Source organism: Echeneis naucrates, chromosome 2 (genome assembly GCF_900963305.1).
Source record: "Echeneis naucrates chromosome 2, fEcheNa1.1, whole genome shotgun sequence".
Taxonomy (NCBI): Eukaryota; Metazoa; Chordata; class Actinopteri; order Carangiformes; family Echeneidae; genus Echeneis; species Echeneis naucrates.
The window spans coordinates 800,467-816,666 of NC_042512.1; the positions used below are offsets into that span (position 1 = coordinate 800,467).

At 43.2% G+C, this 16,200-nt stretch overlaps 1 protein-coding gene and 12 non-coding genes across 13 annotated transcripts in view; 8 read left to right on the plus strand and 5 right to left on the minus strand.

Annotated features, from left to right (window-relative positions):
* The window catches only part of LOC115053664 (NLR family CARD domain-containing protein 3-like), a 284,587-nt gene that overhangs the window by 183,674 nt on the left and 84,713 nt on the right, over positions 1–16,200 (minus strand). The window lies entirely within an intron of this gene.
* trnam-cau (transfer RNA methionine (anticodon CAU)) lies at positions 1,806–1,877 on the minus strand. The gene has a single exon. It is a non-coding gene; the product is annotated as a tRNA-Met (tRNA).
* trnak-cuu (transfer RNA lysine (anticodon CUU)) lies at positions 3,007–3,079 on the plus strand. Its single transcript has one exon. It is a non-coding gene; the product is annotated as a tRNA-Lys (tRNA).
* On the plus strand, positions 3,853–3,925 carry trnaa-agc (transfer RNA alanine (anticodon AGC)). The gene has a single exon. It is a non-coding gene; the product is annotated as a tRNA-Ala (tRNA).
* On the plus strand, positions 5,004–5,076 carry trnar-ucg (transfer RNA arginine (anticodon UCG)). The gene has a single exon. It is a non-coding gene; the product is annotated as a tRNA-Arg (tRNA).
* Positions 6,640–6,722, minus strand: trnal-cag (transfer RNA leucine (anticodon CAG)). The gene has a single exon. It is a non-coding gene; the product is annotated as a tRNA-Leu (tRNA).
* trnap-agg (transfer RNA proline (anticodon AGG)) lies at positions 7,871–7,942 on the plus strand. Its single transcript has one exon. It is a non-coding gene; the product is annotated as a tRNA-Pro (tRNA).
* trnag-ucc (transfer RNA glycine (anticodon UCC)) lies at positions 8,916–8,987 on the plus strand. The gene has a single exon. It is a non-coding gene; the product is annotated as a tRNA-Gly (tRNA).
* Positions 9,725–9,798, plus strand: trnat-ugu (transfer RNA threonine (anticodon UGU)). Its single transcript has one exon. It is a non-coding gene; the product is annotated as a tRNA-Thr (tRNA).
* Positions 11,094–11,175, minus strand: trnal-uag (transfer RNA leucine (anticodon UAG)). Its single transcript has one exon. It is a non-coding gene; the product is annotated as a tRNA-Leu (tRNA).
* trnak-uuu (transfer RNA lysine (anticodon UUU)) lies at positions 12,675–12,747 on the minus strand. The gene has a single exon. It is a non-coding gene; the product is annotated as a tRNA-Lys (tRNA).
* trnaf-gaa (transfer RNA phenylalanine (anticodon GAA)) lies at positions 14,791–14,863 on the plus strand. Its single transcript has one exon. It is a non-coding gene; the product is annotated as a tRNA-Phe (tRNA).
* On the plus strand, positions 15,157–15,228 carry trnae-uuc (transfer RNA glutamic acid (anticodon UUC)). Its single transcript has one exon. It is a non-coding gene; the product is annotated as a tRNA-Glu (tRNA).

A 16,200-nucleotide genomic window follows, 5' to 3' on the forward strand; every position in this document is an offset into this window, starting at 1 on the left:
GTCACTGGAGATCAAAGGCATTTCCTGCCTTTCATTGATGCCCCACGCGACACAGATGGATACGTCACACTCTCACGTTCGCTTCAAATGAATGAGTGCATGCAGTTTCTGTAGTGTAGTGACCATCATGACTCTTAACAAAGTTTGTCTCCTGTTAAAAAAGGGCAATGACCACATTTTAATCTGCTCAACAGCAGGGTACAACTCAGACAGACTAAAGCCAGCAGAACACCAACGGGATTCGAACCCACGCGTGCAGAGCACAATGGATTAGCAGTCCATCGCCTTAACCACTCGGCCACCTCGTCATGAACCCAATGACACATGTGATGACAAAAAAACAGCCATTGGGAAGAAGCTGCAGCACCTGAACAGGGACTTGAACCCAGGATCCTCAGATTAAAAGTCTGATGCTCTTCAATAAGATCTGACTTCATTTTCCAAGCTGCCCCCTCGTGGTCATTTGATACACTGCAGGTGGAAATCTCAGTACTTTTTAACCACCACAGCCACTTTGACAGAAAGTGGATGTGGTGGTTAAAAATTATACAAAACTCCAGAGGACATTGCAACCTGAACATAGTGAGCAGAGTGGTGCAGTGGAAGCATGCTGAGCCCATAACCCAGAGGTCGATGGATCGAAACCATCCACTGCTGTTTATACACACTGTATGTCCCATCATGAGACATGAGTTTTTCAGCAGCACTGATTAACAGGAAAACACAGAGAATGTTGTCTATCATATCTGTAATACTGAGAGTTGAGCAGCAGAGTGCTGCAGTGGCACTTCTGTTGTTGGCTACAAGACATCCAGCAGTGCTTCGCTCTCAGTGGAGTTCCTGCTCATCACTTCCTTTATTACAGCTTTGTTCAGCAGAAGGAAATTTGGTGATTAACTGCTTTTCACGCTCGGAAAACTTTAGTCAGACTAATGACTAATGACTTGTGCTCCTCACAGTTGTGTGTCACTTGTGTGTCTGAAGAGCTGCTGCCTTTGATACATCGCCTGATGATGTCACAGTACTCACAGAACCTCCTCCTCCTTTGAAGCTGCTTTGAAGAATTTCCAAAATCACATGTGATTCAGATGTAAACACAAAGGCTGCCCCACTGTCACCATTCAGAACAGCTGAGAAGCTGATTGATACAAATACATGCTAAGCCAGCAGCCTAACCATTAAGATACCTTAGTATGTGCTAACTAATTCAGATGTTCTTAACCCCCACACCCTAAAAACTGATAAAACTTGTCATTGACTTCTGAAATCACCAACACTATCCCAACTAATAGCACTTACTGCTCTCAGAACACAAGTCTGTGCTTCAGTTCGGGAAATGTTGACGAAAAATTCACTCACTCAGCTGATCTGAAGAAATCTATCAAAACTGGTTTTAATACCATCCAGGACAACCACAAAGAGAATGCCATACTGAAGCTGCACTAGCTGAAGAGGGAAGATCTTCAGTCTTGAAAACAAACTTCAGTATTAACCTTGCTTGTTTTAACTCCCAGCAGTTTTCCTTAGCAGTGGAAGTAAAGAAGATTTCAATAGTTTTAGTGCTGAGTACCCAGTCTGCCTCCTTCGAGCGATTCACTTTTTTTTTTTCCAAAGCTTAGGTTGCATGCCAGCCCAGGGGAATTAGCTCAAATGGTAGAGCGCTCGCTTAGCATGTGAGAGGTTGTGGGGCTCATCTGCATAGCAGTGAAAATTAGTTCCAGTTTTGTTGTTGCTTCTTTTCTTCTTCTTTTTTCTTTTGCAACAAACTTTGGATAGTGAACAGCTAGCTGTTGCTAAAACACCATTAGCAGAGGATGGTTTCGATCCATCGACCTCTGGGTTATGGGCCCAGCACGCTTCCGCTGCGCCACTCTGCTCGTAGGACAACCGCAACGAGAAGCACTTGTACAACCAGAAACTTGCTTTTCCAACCAGTGAAGCCGGTAGACTGCAGGTGGAAGTCTCAGTACTTTTTAAAACATGCACAATAAAAATAAAACAAAATAATTAAAAGCAATTTAAAGAAAAGTCAGACTGAACCTGAACGCTCCATCTGGACTCAGGTTCTGATTGGACCTCAGCTGATGTTAATCAGTGTAATCAGAGCAGAGAGCAGCTCCGGTATGAAACCAGAATCATTGATCCCCCATGCAACACAGATGCATACGTCACACTCTCTCATGTTTGCTTCAAATGGTGAGCTCAGCACCACAAAAGTAGTACAAAGAAGTACCAAGATGTACAGAGGATCTGAAAATATTGTAAAGTAAGTGGGTGACCATCATCTAACCCTCCTACCAAAGTTTGTCTCCTGTGAAAAGCAGTCAATCACCAATATCCCTTCTCCTCCGCACAGCATGAGCCACAAAACTACCATTGCTCTTGCTTCAGTTGTCAAGATACTGCAACTCACAACCAGACAGCAAACCTCACAAAGCTCCATAGTGTAACAGTTAGCACCCTTATTGACTGAAAGGCAACAGATGGGCTCGTCCGGGATTTGAACCTGGGACCTCTTGCACCCTAAGCGAGAATCATACCCCTAGACCAGTCCACGTGGACTGTGGAGTTCATGACAAAAAAGTGGGAGGAGTCTTTCATCCCTTTGATGTCAGAACCTTTGTGACATCACAGAATCAGCATCTCCTTTGAAAGAAACTCATGATGGTCAGCCACGTACGTTGGGGGTATTTTCAGATCCAAAATACATCCCTGTACATCAGAGTGGTGCTGCTACGGAGTGTTGCATCAGTGGCCACCATCACTTCAAGTAACCCAAATGGGAAAGATCCTTATTGACAGCATTGTTGCGCTTTGCTATATCTGAACTAAAGATACAAATAAAATAATCTAAATTGGCTTTTATTTTGAAATGTTTGTATGGTGCAACTGCTCTTGTTCTTTCTGCAGCTCAAAGCATCAAGGAGTTGAAACGCAGCAAAATGATAAAAATAAACAGTCTGTATTTTTTGGGAATTTTTAGGATCATTTTTTGCAGCTTTAGCAGCCCGGCTAGCTCAGTCGGTAGAGCATGAGACTCTTAATCTCAGGGTTGTGGGTTTGAGCCCCACTTTGGGTGATAAGTAGTTTCTTTTTTTTTTTTTTAGACCCAAACTTACCCAGCAGAACACTGCCTGGTTATGAGCAGGTTAAAAAGTACTGAGACTTCCACCTGCAGTCTATCCAATGACCAGCAGGGGGCTCCAGTTGTTGACAAAAACAGTCAGGATGGCCGAGCGGTCCAAGGCGCTGTGTTCAGGTCGTAGTCTCCTCTGGAGGCGTGGGTTTGAAAGGGTCATCTCTGCAGTTGTTCTCTGAAACCGTCTGTATCTGTATCGTAGAAGAAGTAAAAACAAATGTGAAAATAACACTCAGTAACATTTATGCTTGTATGTTGTTGTTGCAACATGGAAAGACTAACACAACCACCAACGAGGATGGGATTCAAACCCATGTGTGCAGAGCACAACGGATTAGCAGTCCATCGCCTTAATCACTCGGCCTCCTCATCAGGTTTGATACTTGTCCTGGAGTCTCCAGGGGAGACTGCGACCTGAACGCAGCACCTTAGAACGCTCAGCCATTCTGACGACAGAAGCTGAAAATTTGCCCATCAAAGTGAGTCCAGTCATTCCAATACACAATGACCACGATGTGATAAGATCACATGGAGGCTCAGAGTTTGCACTTGCTCACACGTGTGGAGTGGACAAAACAGGTTGTCGACAGGTTAAGGTGTGTTTTTACTGAAAAATACAGATGATTGAAAAATTGAATTATTTTGAACTTGAAACCTGTTGATGTTGTTAAAGCGGCCTTTTCTCAAAGCTTAGCTTGCATGCTAGCATGGCAGGGGAATTAGCTCAAATGGTAGAGTGCTCGCTTAGCATGTGAGAGGTAGTGGGATCGATGCCCACATTCTCCACAAGACTTTAGCTCTTTGGAGATACAGCAACAAGTGAACTAAACACAGCAGGTCTTTGGTTTTTTTGTATGGATTCATGGCAGAGGTTACAAAATTAAGGAGGTCAGTGGATCAGCAACAACCACAAAATTACTGTTTCTCTTGTCCAGAGATTGCAATGATAATTTTGTGGTTCATGGTGTTGATGCAGAGACAGAACTTCACAACTCTCTGACAGAGAAGCTGGATGCTGCTGTTGTGCATTTAAACTGGAAAATAGTGAGATGACACCTGTTGTGTCATTCTTTATACTTGGACGGAGTAGCAATATTTCTACGTCAAAAGACTTCTTCACAGGAAAGATTCAGGTTTAATTTGAACTCGGATCGCTGGATTCAGACTTCAGAGTGCTAACATTACAGCATCCCCAGCTGCCTTCCAAGCAGTTGACCCGGGTTCGATTCCCGGCCATTGCAATTAAGCTGTGTGTCTACATGCCAATGGTGCCAAAATTCTCCAGCTACAGGACTGTAACCCGTCTTAACCGCAGCTGTACATCTGTTACACCCCGTAGTTGTCTCGGGGAAAGGGAAGCTTATTGCCAGAATATTTACCCCAATATCTGGGGAACCCAAAGTCCTGCAGACTTGGGAGCTGCACTGATGGAAAGCCCGTCCCCATTAATGGGGGTAGGACAAACTCCAATCTGCCTTTCAGCTTCCCAGAAAAAGGAATAGACAACGAGTAGGACGATTCCTGTCAGATCCTGCTTGGCTCTGCAGACTGTAGCAAGATCCGACAACACTTGCGAACCAAACCAGCATTTTTTTTTTTTTTCATAAATCCTTAATGAAAAATAGATTCCACTGGGGTGGTACAGCAGCCCTCTGTGTCCTATTGAGAAAAAGATTGGTCAGATTATTGGTCAGATTATGAGACTGAAACGCTGCCTACGAGGCCTGGAACCCAGAGAAAGTAAAAGAGTGAGATGGAGGAGAGCTGTCAGAGTTTCAGTATAAACATACATCATACAGCCCTGACCACTGTTGTATCCAGGCAGTGCTGACTGACTGACAATGGGACATCACCATGGCCCAGTGACCACGTGGCCTAGTGGACAAGGTGTCTGACTTCGGATCAGAAGACTGAGGGTTCGAGTCCCTTCATGGTTGGGCAGCTGTGTATTACAGATGAATGGACTAAACTGTGTCCATCCATCCTCATGAATTTAAGAGGTTTGTTGTCTGATCATTTTGTTCTTCAAACGGTTACCAAGACCACAGAAACTTCCTGCTGAAGGGGGACAACACATACAAACATAAATGTTACTGAGTGTTATTTTCCCGTTTGTTTTTACTTCTTCTATGATACAGATACAGACGGTTTCAGAGAACAACTGCAGAGATGACCCTTCTGCTTTGTTGAGGTGATGAGGAGGAACTCCACTGAGAGCGAAGCAGCTGCTCCTTTCTGATGCTCCACTGACTGAGCTACAGATGATTCAGTAACAGCTGAGTTTTCTTTAGTCCAACAACTGCTGTCCATTCCTACCACAGGGAGCCACAGGCTTTAGTGTTTTCAGTCCTAACTCCTTTATTGTGAAAAAGTCAAATTCACATTTTATACTGATTTTTCATCCACTTTGGAAGAGTTTGTTAACAAATTTTACAAAACACTGTCAGGAGTCCAGACCAGAATGCCCTTTAGCACCTTTAAGGCATTGCAGCTAATGGCTCGTTGGTCCTGGGGGTATGATTCTCGCTTCGGGTGTGAGAGGTCCTGGGGGTATGATTCTCGCTTCGGGTGTGAGAGGTCCTGGGTTCAAAGACAAGCCCTTAGTGTTATGTCGCCAATATCAGTGCCTGACCATCATGACTCTTCCCAAAGTTTGTCTCCTGTGAAAAGCGGTCAATCACCACATTTCCATCTGCTCAACACAGCAAAAACCACTTTGTCTTGTCCAGAAACTGCAAGCAAAAGCTGTAATACAGGAAGTGATGAGCAGGAACTCCACCGAGAGTGAAGCACTGCTGGGGTTTGAATGCAGGATGTCCTGTTTATAAGACAGACACTTTAAGCAGCTCAGCATCATAACCTCTATAAAAAGCCATCATCAATGGAGATCCAGTTATTTCAACCCAGGGGAGTTGGAGGTCTGAAAGCAGGCCCCTGGAGAGGATGAGAACATGTTTCCCCGTAAATATAACACCGCTGCAGCAGCAAAGGAGAAACAGCATGAGAAGCATTTACTACTCAAGTCAACGTGTAAGTTTGGATGTACTCTTCAATTGATTTTACATTTACCTTTAAGAGATCGTAGTTTACAGTTATAAATATAAATGGGAATAAAATCAGATTTTCATTTCATCATCAAGAGGATGTCTCCACATGCACACTTGTTCTTGGTGTTTTCACTAATTGTTAAATAAAAAAATTCATCCAAGCATAATTAGTTGTTATGTAATATATATTTTCTGTGTGGCTTAGTCTTAAAATTATAATGGTTGTGTGATCAACTCCTGCCTGAAATTTGCTTAAAAATTTGGATTGCATTTCCTCATACGTGTGGAGTGGACAAAACCAGGTTGTTTCAATTTTCCAAGGACAGAATGGCAATATTTCGACATGTCAAAGGAATTTTGGTCTTTTAAAAGTTTGGGCGGTCAAAAGTAGACCAAAAGAACTTTGTCCCCAAACACACCTTGCTGCAGTTGAGGTGAAAGAAAAGTGGTCTCTGTCAGAAGTGGGATTTGAACCCACGCCTCCAGGGGAGACTGCGACCTGAACGCAGCACCTTAGACCGCTCGGCCATTCTGACGACAAAAGCTGCAACAATAGCCGAAAAATTTGCTGAAAAATTAGCCCATCAAGAGACAGAGACATGCAGATCTTTTCCTGTTGCAGCCTGCTATTCCAGCTAGAGCAAGGTTTCCGTTTTTAACAGATGCCCCTTGACAAGCAGAGAGATAAGAACTCATCTTCCTTTCTTTTGGCTGGAACTACAAAGCCTCTTCAGTTTTCAACAGCATTGTCATCCATTGGAGGACTGTTTGGAGCTTCATCAGCCTCCTCACCAGGGTGAGCATTCTGGGAAGTAGTGGAGTCAGGGTCAGGTCCTATGACAGTTGTTGCATCAGCTACATCATCCATTTAACGTTTTTGTTTTGCAGAACGAATCCTCATGTTTCCCTCAATGAAGGAAAGATTGGTTGGCACGAATGGGTAGGTTTTCATGGTTGAAAAGCCCATTTTTCATGTTTTTGAACTCTGCTTCAACAGCAGCAGAACAACAGAAGAGTCAGAGTCAGTCGCGATGGTACGTAAACGTTGTTTTGCATGTTCCACAGATTGTGACTTAAGAAGCTGTGCTATTGACCTCACAAAGAAATCTTTAACACCATGTGTTTTATTTTTCAGGCAGTCTCACTGGCAGATCATCTTGACGCAGTGTGCAACACCTACCCTTACAGAACATGGGGGCAGTTTTGAAGGTTGATTCCCAAGCAAGACGTTAAACCTATTCAGATCAGCCAAATCAGAAAAGCCAATTTAGATTATTTTATTTGTATCTTTAGTTCAGATGTAGCAAAGCGCAACAATGCTATCAATAAGGATCTTTCCCATTTGGGTTACTTTTAGTGATGGTGGCCACTGATGCAACACTCCGTAGCAGCACCACTCTGATGTACAGGGATGTATTTTGGATCAGAAAATTCCCCCAACGTACGTGGCTGACCATCATGACTCTTACCAAAGTTTCTTTAGCATATAATAAACTGTCACATGAATGTGCTGTGTGTAAATAATAAAAAAAAAAAAAAAAAAAAAAAAAAAAAAAACGCCACAAATGTTCCATCAGTAACCATCAAAGGAGATGCTGATTCTGTGATGTCACAAAGGTTCGAATGACATCAAAGGGATGAAAGACTCCTCCCACTTTTTTGTCATGAAGTCCACAATCCACATGGCTCGTTGGTCTAGGGGTATGATTCTCGCTTAGGGTGCGAGAGGTCCCTGGTTCAAATCCTGGACGAGCCCATCTGTTGTCTTTCAGTCAATAAGGGTGCTAACTGTTCCACTATGGAGCTGTGTGAGGTTTGCTGTCTGGTTGTTAGTTGCAGTATCTTGGCAACTGAAGCAAGAGCAATGGTAGTTTTGTGGCTCATGCTGTGCTGAGGAGAAGGGATGTTGGTGATTGACTGCTTTTCACAGGAGAAAAACTTTGGTAGGAGGGGTAGATGATGGTCAGCCACTTACTGTGCAATATTTTCAGATCCTCTGTACATCTTGGTACTTCTTTGTACTACTTTTGTGGTGCTGACATAACATGATGTTCTATCTGTCACCATCTTTACTGGTCCATGATTATGATGCATATAATGATCTTCATTTGCACGTGCACAGCAAGATTATATATATTTTTATCTTGGCAGGTGACCAATTGTCTGCTAGTTCACAATGTCCTTAAAGGCAGATATTTAGGATAATTCTAGCAGGAATAGCAGGCTGCAACAGGAAAAGTTCCAGTCAGACCTCTCGCACCCGAAGCGAGAATCATACCCCTAGACCAACGAGCCATTGACAGCAGGACATTTATGGCATTTAAAATGTAGTCAAACGTTTTCTGAGCATTGATCATAAACTACAACATTTAGTGTCCTTCCTAACCTATTCTCGCGTCTTGGAGATATTAAATATCTGTCCATCAGTGGCCTAATGGAACTAACTGCTTATAAATGTCTCACTGGATCAAAAGCTTTGAGCTACGATAGGCTATGTAATTATTTAAGATTGAACATCTTACATTACTGACATCTGACATCTGACATTACTGTTTGATAAATTTGGTGACAACTGCACTTTGGGTCCATTCCAGGCTGTGTGACTTCATCACCAGAAATTAAAATGTCTAACATCGATAAAACCGCAGCAGCACAAATAAGAATTTTTACAGCGCAAACAAACGGCACCATTTCGCGTCCATTTGGAGTGGATGCTCACCATTTTGCAGGCAATGGTGGTATAGTGGTGAGCATAGCTGCCTTCCAAGCAGTTGACCCGGGTTCGATTCCCGGCCATTGCAGTTTAACTGTGTGTCTACAATTTAACTTGAGATCCTGTAGATCTCATGCCAATGGTGCCCAACTGGTCTATAGACCAGGAGGAGGATCAAAGTGCTGGGCCCACAACCCAGAGGTCGATGGATCAAAACCATCCTCTGCTATTTATACACACTACATGAGATTTTCAGCAGCACTGATTAACAGGAGAACATTGAGAACTCTGTCTGTCATATCTATAATATTGATCATTGTAACCTACAGCTGATGAAAACCCAGAAGTCCTTTTTTTCTACAACATCTGACTTTAGCAACAAGGAACTGCTGGGAGACATGAAGACTGTGCAGTTAAGTGACTGGTCAGAGAGAGTGCTGTGTCCTTTTAATGAAACTTATATGAATTTAACTCAACAACCTTAAACTTTATCAATGAGACACTGAACCCAGGATCTCCTGTTTACTAGACAGGTGCTTTGACCAACTAAGCCACAGCACCACTCTGATGTACAGGGATGTATTTTGGATCTGAAAATACCCCCAACATACGTGGCTGACCATCATGAGTCTGAACAAGGTTTCTTTAGCATATAATAAACTGTCACATTAATGTCCTGAATGTGCTGTGTGTAAATAATGAGGTTCATCAAAACAAAATGCTGAGTCCTACATTAAAACAAACCACTTTACCATCAACCTCAGCTGTAGTATACACATTACACTTCCATCACCAGATCCTCTGCATATACATGTACTTCAGAGTGGTGCTGTGGCTTAGCTGGTCAAAGCGCCTGTCTTGTAAACAGGAGATCCTGGGTTCAAATCCCAGCAGTGCCTTGCACGTAATGTTAGATGTGATAGATATAACAGACATTGAAATGTTGCTACGCCATCCTTGGAAAATGGAAACAACCTGTACTTGTCCACGCTACACGTGTGAAAAAATGCAAATTTTGAGCCTCTGTGCCATCTAATCAGGCAGTCTTTGTGTGTGGACTCACTTTGATGGGCAAATATGTACCGACAAGGATGGGATTCAAATCCACGCGTGCAGAGCACAACGGATTAGCAGTCCATCGCCTTAACCACTCGACCACCTCGTCCTGTTAACGTTTACCTGAAGATGGGGTCTGAAGACGGTTTGGTCTTTAGCCTGAGCAGTGTTTCTGCTTTGAATGGCCTTTTTTTTTGATGAACGTCTACTGATCTACATCTTCTTTGGACCTTTACCGAACCACAGAGGTTCTGAGCTACTGCAGCAGGTGAAAAGAGAAACCATCTGATTCAAACCTGCGCGGGGAAACCCCAATGGATTTCTAATCTATCACCTTAACCACTCGGCCACAACAACCATGCACAGCAAAGCTCCTGTGACTCAGCATTGTCCAGCCTGGATAGTTTTCTCCTCAAAGGACAGGGCACCTTCTTGTTGTGAGGAAGCACAGCTTTCAACCTTTGTGGAAGTGACACACAATTGTGAGGAGCACAAGCGTTCACTGACGCAGACGTGGTTTTAGAAAAAAAGCTGCAGAGAAACTGGCAGCACTGATGCTGAGCTGCTTAAAGTGTCTGTCTTATAAAAAGGGACATCTTGCATTCAAACCCCAGCAGTACTTCACTCTCAGTTGAGTTTGCAGTGCATTTGCAGTGATATTTTTTTTTTACTGCATTTGCAGTGAACTTTTGCACTGCTTTTGCCATGGCAGACGATCTGTGATGTCAGATGATCTATGATGTCAGAAGGTCTGTGATGTCAGATGAAGACATTTTATACTGAATTGAACCTTTAATTCTTAATTCTTAATTCTGATTCATTTGACTTTGTCTGTTGTTTCTGCATTGTTGTTCAGTCAGATCAACAGCAGGCTGCCATCCACAGTTCATCACTTTTATTTTCATTCCTTCTTCAAATCTTTATTTTTATCATTTGATATGTTTTGCTGGGTTTCAACTTTTAGCTACAGAAAGAACAAGAGCAGTCGCACCGCTAATAAAAGCAGATTTAGATTATTTTATTTGTATGTCGATCCCCACTTCAGTAACTCAAAGTGATGGTAGCCACTGGTGGAACACTATATTCATAAGAGCTTTAGATTTAAACACTTCAAGATTATACTGCAGAGTGCAAAGCTTGGCAGTGGTGGGATTCGAACCCACGCCTCTGAAGAGACTGGAGCCTAAATCCAGCGCCTTGGACCGCTCGGCCACACCACCACATGAGAATGGCAGAAAGATGTCCTTGAAACGTCCTGGACACGCAAACAATCAGCGTGCAGCATCCAACCTCTCAAACTCTCAAGTCCAGCTTCTTTGTATCTTGGTGTATAGTGATGGGATGGTTCTATATTCCCACAGAACATCCCTGGGAACCCGGACACACACCTTCTCCAAATCAAATCTTCCATGTGTCGACTAAAGTTCCAGTGGATAAGACAAAGCACTTCCCTGGGTGGGCTTGAACCACCATCCTTTCAGTGAACAGCTGCTTCAGTGAACACGCTGACCGATTGCCCCACAGAGACATGTTGTTGCAGCGTGCAACCACCCCAGATGGGACTTGAACCCACAAGTCACTATTAGGTTCAAGTCCCATCTGGGGTGGTGTTAGAATAAATGTACATAAAGTGATTATCACAGTACTGCTCAACTTTTACTGACCCTGCAAGAACGCAGAAACTTGTGTTTTATTAGCAGGAGCAGAGGTCATACCTCCGAAGAAGCAACGACCTTCGAAGAAGATTTATGAAGAAAGGGAGGATGTCGAAGAGAGATTACTTCGTTCATAAACTAACCCTCAATGTGTTTGAGTTTCTTGTGACTTATAACTTGAATATAAATCATATAACAAGCAACTATTCATTCACTACTTGCAGCTGTGTATTCTCACCTTTAGAGCTGCAAGATTTTGTAACTAGGGACCACCCTAAGGAAACAAAAAGGGGGAGAACAGAAGAGATACTCCAGAGCGGGTAGAGAGTGTCACTGAGCACATCTCTGTCTGTTCTCCTTGCAAGTAAAATGAGCGCTGTTGTCCTTTGTCTTTCTTCCCTGTGTGTTTAATAATGTTCTAGGTGGTTTAAACCTGACAGGTGGTTTGCAGCAGAGTGGTGTTGCGTGGTTATGGGCCCATAACCTAGAGGTTGATGAACAAAACCAATCCTCTGCTAAGCTAGCTGTTCGCGATCTATGGCTGGTTATATTTGAAAATTGTGTCATTACAACCGTAACAATGCTCCACCAATCAAATCAGATTTATTTGTATAGCACCAAATCATAACAAAGTTACATCAATCATCTTTACATAAAGAGCAGGTCTAGACAAAACTCTAAAATTATTTAGACACTCAACAGATCCCCCGATGAGCAAGCACTTGGTGCCAGTGGCAAGGAAAAACTTCCTTTAAGAGGCAGAAACAGGCTCGGGGGGGGCGGCCATCTGCCTCCACCGGTTGGGTTGAGAGAGAGAGAGAGAGAGCTGACACTGTGCTATCAAAGCTAGCATTAACTTTTCTGTTTCCTCACCAGAGACTGGCAGCTGGACACACGGGTCAGGATGGCTCAGTGGTCTGAGGTCACAGACTCAAGATCTTTCCTGCACAAATGGGCCTTGAAATGGACATGAAAGACTCATGGTTTCATTATTTCATAGATCAGCGTCACCTATCACTGCTGTGGAGTCTGTAATGTGAACCACTAAAGGGAAGAAGCTGCATCACCTGAACAGGGACTTGAACCCTGGAACCTCAGATTAAAAGTCTGATGCTCTACCGACTGAGCTACTCAGGCTTCTGACGGGTACATAATTCAGATGAAATTAAATTAATTATTTCAGCTTGACTTGCCCAAACGGCCCTGTCCCAGCTAGGGGTTGCAATCGGTCAGCGTGTTCGGCTGTTAACCGAAAGGATGGTGGTTCGCGCCCACCCAGGGACGATCTTTGTTTAATTCACTGGTATTATAGTTGACACATGGAAGAACGGAGGGTTTTTAATTTGATGCTCAGTTATCTCCATCTAGTGGACAGATGGTAGAAGTTGATTCCTGAAAAGAGGAAGTGACTTTTCCTCAGATCAAACTGTTGAAGGAGAACGAGCAGCTTCTTCCTCACTGACTCACTCAACCTCTGTCTCCTGGGTTTGGATTTAGGTCTGGGTCTGGGTCTGGGTCTAAGACCAGGTGGGCCTGCTCAGAGTCTCTGTGTTGGATGTGAGCTGCTGAAATCTCTGAACACCATGACACAGATAATATCAGTCTGATGTGTCATCTGTAATCCAGATGTTGTCAGCAACAAACAGATGTTCCTGACAGAAGCTGCTCTGATTCACTTCAACCAGCACATGAGCCTCTTTCTGAGGAGCACACACAGAAAAAATAAGATTTTCTATTCCAACAATATATACGTGATGTCCTTGTGTATGAATGAATGTTTCACTGATGCAGATTTTTTCAGAACAACATCAACAACTAATAACTCTACAACGACACTGTGTGACGTCACTGGAGATCAAAGGCATTTCCTGCCTTTCATTGATCTCCAACATGACACAGATGCATAAGTCATACTATCTCACGTTCGCATTAATCTTCTGCGTTGATTATGAAGCACAGGAAGTCTTTATCTTGTGCAACACCCTGATCTCTCAACTATCCACTCAGCTTGGAGCAATTTATCCTGTGTAGTCATCCTACCAAATTACCAAAGTGAACACAAGTGTAATGTGTATACTGCAGCTGAGACATTTCAGGATGCCTGATCCAACAAACATTTGGCTCCTGGCCCAGTTTGGTTCTTTCTTCTGTCTGCAGAACTCAAAGTTATCTGGCAGGACCATGATTGTCTTTGGAGCTTCATTAACAGAGTGCACTGTACTGTGGAGGTCATGACAAAAAAGTGGGAGGAGCCTTTGATCTCTTTGATGTCATTAGAACCTTTGTGACAGACCTTTGTGTTTTCTTCCTCTACGATACAGACACAAACTGTCAGTACTGATGCTGAGCTGCTTAAACTGTCTGTCTTGTAAACAGGACATTCTGCATTCAAACCCCAGCAGTGCTTCGCTCTCAGTCAGAGTTGACCTCACCCGAAGTACCCCATAACTCTTCCCAAATGACTTTTTATGACCTGCTTGTTTTGACCTACATTTCCAATATTCTGCCTCCTCTTTCAACCACACCATGAAATATTGTGAGGTTGAATTCTGCACGCTGACTGCTTGTGTGTCCAAATGGCTTCAAACACATCTTTTTGCCATGAACTCCTCCAAACCTTTGGACACAGCTTTGAGCTTTCTCACAGGTGACACAGGTGTGCTGTATTCAGGCTCCAGTCTCTTGGCGTGGGTTCAAATCCCACCACTGCCAGGTCATCTCTCTCTCTGCCATTATTTAATATATTATATTTATAATATAATAATATACATTATATTATAATATATATCTATGATATTTATAATATATGTATAGAAATACCAGAACGAAAGACAAAGAATTCATCAGTGTCTCTGATTGGAGTGACTCAATAGATTCTGTAATTGAAGTCATCTAACGTCTAAGAAGACATCAATTCCATGACTTGTTGTGTTTGGTAGTTAACACAGCACCAAGAAATAACACTATTAAATTCAAAACTCAAGTAAACGTTGAGGTTGCGTAATTAATTGCGACTTTCACTTTGTGGTGGCAGTTATGTGGTGATCGTTTTAATTGAAATTCCAACCAAGGTTTGGAAGGGGGGGCGGGGGGTGAAAGACAGGAGGGTTAAAGAGCAGTGTTAATGGGCAAAAACAAGCAGAACTGTCGCAGAACATCCAGCAGAAATGGAGCCATCCAGCCGAAATAGCTCATTTGGGAGAGCGTTAGACTGAAGATCTAAAGGTACCTGGTTCAATCCCGGGTTTCGGCATCAAAGGTGGTACCTGAGTGAGATTCAAACTCAGCTTTTTTTTTAACCTACATTTCCAATATTCTCCCTCCTCTTTCAACCACACCATGAAATATTGTGAGGGTGGATGTGTCACGCTGACTGGTTGTGTGTCCAAAAGGCTGTCAAAGACGCCATTTTCTCGTGGAAGATCGCAGAATTTTTCAGATGATGTGGTCCTTTTGGCACCATCAGCCTGAGATCTACAAGGTTCATTGGATCGTCCACAAAAATGGCTGCATGAACATTAGAATGCTGAAATGCTTGGTTGCATCTCCCATATGGTCTAGCGGTCAGGATTCCTGGTTTTCACCCAGGCGGCCCGGGTTCGACTCCCGGTATAGGAAATTCCTTTACAACAATGGATCTACCACTAGCAGGTCCCATGTTGGGCAATAAATACTTTCTTGGAAGCCCAACAATGAGTTGGAGAAATCTTCAGTTCACAGTCTAAACATTTATTAAGGTCACCGGTAAAGTAAGGCACCGCTGGGCTTGAAGTGACAGAGCTCCCCCAGGATCTCTGCCAGAAAGAGCCATGATATCTGGAAAAGTTTCACATTTATCTTCTTGAGCTGGGTCTGCCCGAACAGAGGCTGGACTTTCACACAACCAAATGTAACTGTCAGTCAGATGTACAAAGATGTCATTTACAAACAGATTCTACTAACAGTTAGTTGAGGAAACAGTTGAATGAGGACAGATGGGACTTAAAGCACAACAAAGATCTTTCCCAGAAGGCCCTCAGACAAAGAAGCTGGGTAACAGCACAGACTGTCAGGAGTGGTATTTGAACCCCCAATTCCAGAGGAGACTGTCACCTGAACACAGCACCTTCTACAGCTGCTATCAAAAGGCTTGCTGGGGAAATCCATTCACGGTTTTAATGTAGGACTATTCATCTACCTGTGTCTACCTGAGCTTCATTAACAGTGTGCACTCGATGGTAACTGAGGGATCAGAGTGTTGGAGAGCAGAACTCTTTCCTGTGCTTCAGATACTCTGTTTGGTTCTGAGCTGATCATTAATAATCAATCAATGAATGACCAATAATCTTCACAGCTGCTCTGAATGGTGACAGTGAGGCAGCCTTTGTGTTTACATCTGAATCACATGTGATGTTGGAAATTCTTCAAAGCAGCTTCAAAGGAGGAGTTTCATTCTGTGAGTACTGTGACATCATCCACAAAAAAAGAAAGATTTTTTGCGCTGTAAGAAGATACCACCTTTCTTCAAACAGCTCAACCAGCTGAGGCTTGAACTCACAACCTCAGCAGGTTACTGTCATATAAGAACTGGTTGTCCCACGCTTCTGCTAA